Below are 6,000 nucleotides of genomic sequence, written 5' to 3'. Positions count from 1 at the left end.
TTTGGTCTTTTTATAGCTTTGACCACGATTTCATTACATCACGATGTTTAAATTAAAATATAACGCATTTTTTGTTTGTATATATGCAATGTCATTTATAAAATGCAGTAAAGATGTATTTCTATTGCCAGAAAACCGTCCATATATTTGAATCTGACCTCCTTATCGCTATTTTCATCGTATATTTTGGTTCCTAGATCAATAAAAATGAACCATAATTTATAGTTAGAAAAATGGGGTTTGATGTTTAAATTAGCATTTTTTGTATTCATTTATATAAGGCTCATATATAAGGCTCATTTTTAAAACAAAGAGCTGGGATTTTTATTATATATATTTTTTCTTATCATAATAAGAGGCCTATTGAATGAGACATGCCATCATTGTACCCCTAGTCAGAGGGTATCATGCTGTACGTTTATGTCAACGTCTTATATTGAGGTGTTAATATTATGGGATTTACTGTATGAAAATGGACACAAGAATTAAATCGTACGATTTTTTGTATATTTGTAAATAAAAAACTAAAATCTTAAACCGCTTTTAGTACTAAGTGTATCCAATATTCCTTTTCCACAAACATTTAAATTTCTCGACAAGGTGTATATTCTACCAATAGACATGTACAATTATTGATTGTAATGCTGCAAGACTAAACGATTTTGGGATTTCGGAAGATACTACACAAGGACTGATGGTACAATGTTGCAACAACAATATTTGATTTTTGCAAAATTCTGTGGGGTTTTGATTAATTTCTTCGTGCATACGGCACCTAACTTAAAAATAGTACTTCTTATTGACCGTACGTCAATTACCCAGTCGAAGAAAACTGCGATACAAATCTTCACATTTGACCGAGCCTGCATCATAGTCAACTAAGGCTTTTATGGGATGGGTCTCAGAAAAAGTATGACAATCTCCCCAAGCTCTGCAGTGTAACTATTTTAGCATTAGGGGACCCTCATTCTCGGTTTTAAACCAGTAAGGAAAGTAGAAAATTTTTGTAAAATGGGACGGGAGCTATATCTAAATCTGAATGGATCTTCACGAAACTTAGCACACATCATTCTAGACTCAAATTAGTACGATAAGCCAAATTTCGTGCAAATCGAAGAATATAAAGGGTCTTTGGTGCAACATTTAAATTAAATCGGAAAAAAATATATGTGTAAATCTGAACCGATTTTCACGAAATCGTTATAGACTTAATTCAGTACGCTGTGCCAAATTTCGTGCAAATCGAAGGATATATAAGGACTTCCGTGCACCATTTACATAAAATCGGACGAAAATATGTATGGGAGCTATATTTAAATCTGAACCGATTTTTTCTAAACTTATCACAAATCTTTGTAGACTCAATTCAGTACGCTGTGCCAAAATTCGTGCAAATCGAAAGATATTTAGGGTCTTTGATGCACCATTTACCTTAAATCGGACGAAAATATATATAGGGCTAAATCTAAATCTGAACCGATTTTCACAAAACTCAGCACACATCATTCCAGGCTTAATTCAGTACGCTGTGCCAAAATTCGTGCAAATCGAAAGATATTTAAGGACTTTGGTGCACCATTTACCTTAAATCGGACGAAAAAATATATGGGAGCTATATCTAAATCTGAACCGATTTTTACGAAACTTATCACAAATCATTGTAGACTCAATTCAGTATGCTGTGCCAAATTTCGTGCAAATCGAGAGATATATAGGGACTTTGGTGCACTATTTACTTCAAATCGGACGAAAATATATATAAGAGCTATATCTAAATCTGAACTGATTTTCCCGAAACTCACCACGCATCATGGTACGTGGTGCCAAATTTTGTGCAAATCGAAAGATATTTAAGGACTTTGGTGCACTATTTACCTTAAATCGGACGAAAATATATATGTGGTGCCAAATTTTGCTATATCTAAATCTGAACCGATTTTTACAAAACTTAGACATAATTCATTACTCTGTACAAAATTTTATATCGGACATAAATTGCGAATTTGGTGCACCATTTACCTAAAATCGAACGAAACTATATATGGGAGCTATATCTAAATCTGAACCGATTCCAATAAAATTTCGCATACATTAGTTGGGACCTAATTAAGTGCTCTGCGCAAAATTTTTTCCTCAATCGGACCAATATTGGGAGTTTGGTGCATTATTTACATTAAATCGGACGAAACTATATGTAAATCTGAACCGATTTTCCCCAATTTCAATAGGGTTCGTCCTTTAGCCAAATAAGTGACATGTGCCAAATTTCATCCAAATCGGATCATAAATTCAACCTGTACTTTGTTCACAAAAATATATGAACGTACATGCATAAATCGGCTCAGATCTTCATTATTTTTGCCTGTTACAAACATATGCACAAAGACACAATAGCCTGTCCCACAGTGTGGTGAAGGGTATACAAATTAAATTTTAGTTTATTTAATTTTATTCGAACCTACATTAATTCAAAAATGTTCCTTTAAAATTTCAAGTGAGCAGCAGCAGCTGGGGCAGCGCCAGCACCGGATCCGATGGCGATGATCAAATCCTTAACATTGACACCTTCCAAAGCCTTGTTCGTCAAGGCTGTCAGTAAGGTTCAACATCAACGTTGGCACGTCAATTTTCCAGCCTGTTGAAAATCATAAAAATTTGAAATCGAGAATTGGGGGTTCTATTAATTCAAAATAGTCAGGCTTATTCCTATATAGGAGTAAACAAAATATACTATAGTTTCGAATCTTGCCAATGATACTCATCAGTTCCCTTAGATTTTGTTAGGGATATTTTCCCCAAAAGTTATTTATCAGCATCTTTCCAAAAATAGTTTATGCCCAAAAGTCACTTCTAACAAATTGAAGTATTTAGATTGTCAACAGATCTTCCTAATAGGGAATTTTGATTGTGTCTTTCTACCTATGAGAATGCAGTAGAATATTAACAATTGGTTGTATCAAATATAAAATAATTTGTTATTTTTTTGTACATCCAATATTCAGGTTTAAGAAAGGTTTTCCCATGCACTGATATGTTTAAAAATATTATTATTTCCTACTTAGTTAGGTAAGTACTACTGCACATTTGAGTTTTTAAAAGACCTACAACTGGGAATTGAGTGATATAGGCATTTGGTATTTATAAAATCCATATTCGAACTTAATGTTTCTTATTATAACAATATACTTGAAAGGAATGAATAAAACATAAGGAAGGACACGCGACCATGGATTATTATTCGTCGTACCTAAATGGTTACGGCAAGGTGTATTGTATAAGTGACAATCTGCCAGTTTTTTACTTTTTTTGTAAAATAAATTGTCAGTATATTTTATGACTAAATGGCTAAAATGACCAACCGTCTGTTTTTGACTTCTAAGAAGACAATTTATTCCATGTGGTTAACAATTGTCTTTAATTCTTTAGTATTAAATCATAACTTAAAATCTTAAACAATTGTATTTGTGAATGATTAGTATGATATGCATGCCTCAATAATTACAAACAGGCTTTTGAAGTAAATTCTGTGAAGCATTCAAATATTTCAAAAAGAAAAACAAAGACTTACCTTGTATGCAGTCATTTTTTAACGTGCAAATAAAATTATAATTATGTCCAATTCTTTGTCTCCATGATCTTTAAAATTCAATTGACATTATACTCATCCTTTCTCCAGCATCGTGTTAACATCAAATGTAGTGATAAGCCTGAAGTAATGCGGTGCCAATTACGTTCTTGAAAATGACTGAATGCAGGACGATTAAATTCATTTTCCAAAAAATGTTGCGTATTCAACCGCAATACGTGTTGTAACCTTTAATGCCTTTAATTTTTACAAATGGAAGAAATATAATTTGAAATATGTGTATGTGAAACAACCGCTGCCTTTTGTGAAGCAAATACAAACCAACCGCTATACTTTTGATTTATCAGCACTCTGCATTCACATTGAACTATTAACACACATCTTTCGGTGGAAACTGCAGAATTTTCTTTAATATCAGAATTAAATTAAAAATTTCATATAAAATGTTGTAAATTTTTTCCAAAGGCTTCTTTGTTGACTTCGAATTTCACCTTAATATTTACTTGATAATTTTTTAATTCATTTTACAACCTCAACAACCGGTGTCTCTCAACAAGTAAAGAATGTCGGTGTTATGTCTCGCACTTATTCGTAAACACAAAACATTTTGTTTTGTCGTCGCTTTTTATTGGGTGTTTTGTTTTGTCTTCACAATTCATATCATTGGGAACGTCTTTAAAATTGTTGGATCGGTTGCTCTGTGTTCATTCATTCCACAGTATCTTTTTATTGGAACAGCCCGTTTCGGAACTTCCCAAAGACGCAACTTTGTAAACAATGGTAAGTTTAGGAGGCATATTTGAAATGTGCTTGTAGTCCGGAATGAACACATTCCATATATATATATATATATATATAATTGAAATCTCCATTGGAGAAATACCTTCGCAGAATAAACCAATAAATGGAGTATGTGGTCTACGAATGTGGATTCATTGTGATGATGTTGTGGATATTGTGCTCCCGATGGTATATTAGATTTTGTAATCATTTCTCTAGAGAAATACCTTCGCAGAATAAACCAATAAATGGAGTATGTGGTCTACGAATGTGGATTCATTGTGATGATGTAGTGGATATTGTGCTCCCGATGGTATATTAGATTTTGTAATCATTTCTCTATAAGGATTAAGAATAATTGGTCGACCTCGCCGGTTTTTCGTCTGTTCCTATGCAAGTGTTTTAAAACTGGTCACAATTTACCAAATTGTCTTAAAAAAGGGAGTATGTTGTGTTTAGGAGCTCATCTCGGATTTTTCTGAAATATATGATTCACGAATATATAAGACTTTCATCGGGAAATTCCATACTTCCCAAGATATGGACCTCTAATTTTCCGAAATTCCTGCGCTCATAACTTCATTTATGGACCGACGAAGGTAATATTAGTGTGGTTATAAGGCGTACACATATTTTCTTATGAGCTTCCATATCTCGGGAAGTGCGGATTTCCCCATGAGAGAAAAAAGTCGCAAGGGAGCCCATAATCTCAACTTATGCAAATAAAGAAAAAAACAAATAAAAATCACGAAAATATTCGTAAGTAAATCTGTACTTAGGGCTCCCAATTTTAAAAAATAAGTCTAATTTTTATTAAACCTCTTTAAGATTACTACCCGAAACGTTTGAAATTGTTGCTACGGTTGGTCATTTTAAAACAGACTACAACCACATTTTTTTGTGTCACTTCATACTTCCAAAATTTTGGAAAAACTTTCTTTTTGCAAACCTTTTTACATTTTTAAATTAATTAAACACTTTAAGCGTGGAAATTGTTTAAATGACCTTTTATCAATACGATCATTGTGTAGTTAAGAAGATACAACTGAAACTTATAATATCTCACGTTATTAGAACCAAAAATCTACTTGTACAGTATATGGTAAGTGCACCAATAGTCGGCACTTTAAGAATTTTCGCTTTTTAAGGGAACCCCCCCCATTCTCGATTTTTTATTTTTAAGATTTTAAATGGGCTGGTAAATGAATACCAATGCTTGTTAAGGTTTGTAACTTGGCACATATATATTTGAAGATTTAAAAAGGAAGAAAAATAATTTACAAAAATTTGTTGTTGTTGTTTTGTTGTTGTTTTTTGGGTGCAAGAAAAGTGCACATTTTTTGATAACCACTGGAACATATTTCCAACTGTGTTTATGTCTTCATCTGTCTAAAATTAACAAAATGGTGGACCTTTGAAAATTTTTTTTTGGAAAATCGCCGATTTTTTACCAAAAACCATGTTAAAAAATAAGGAAGATCTTCACCGATTGGCTTTATCCTAGTTCATACAAGCTATACACTTGTTTTTGGAACCGATTGGATTATTGGTTGTATTCACAAAAAAATGTTTAGAGTAAAACGCGTTTAAAGTTTGAGAAGCCCTTTAGCCGTCACTTAATGTTGATACAATAA

This window comes from Musca vetustissima, unplaced genomic scaffold (assembly GCF_032173495.1).
Source record: "Musca vetustissima isolate MV318-11 ecotype Yass unplaced genomic scaffold, APGP_CSIRO_Mvet_v1 utg2832, whole genome shotgun sequence".
NCBI lineage: Eukaryota > Metazoa > Arthropoda > Insecta > Diptera > Muscidae > Musca > Musca vetustissima.
This window is presented reverse-complemented; position numbering follows the sequence as displayed.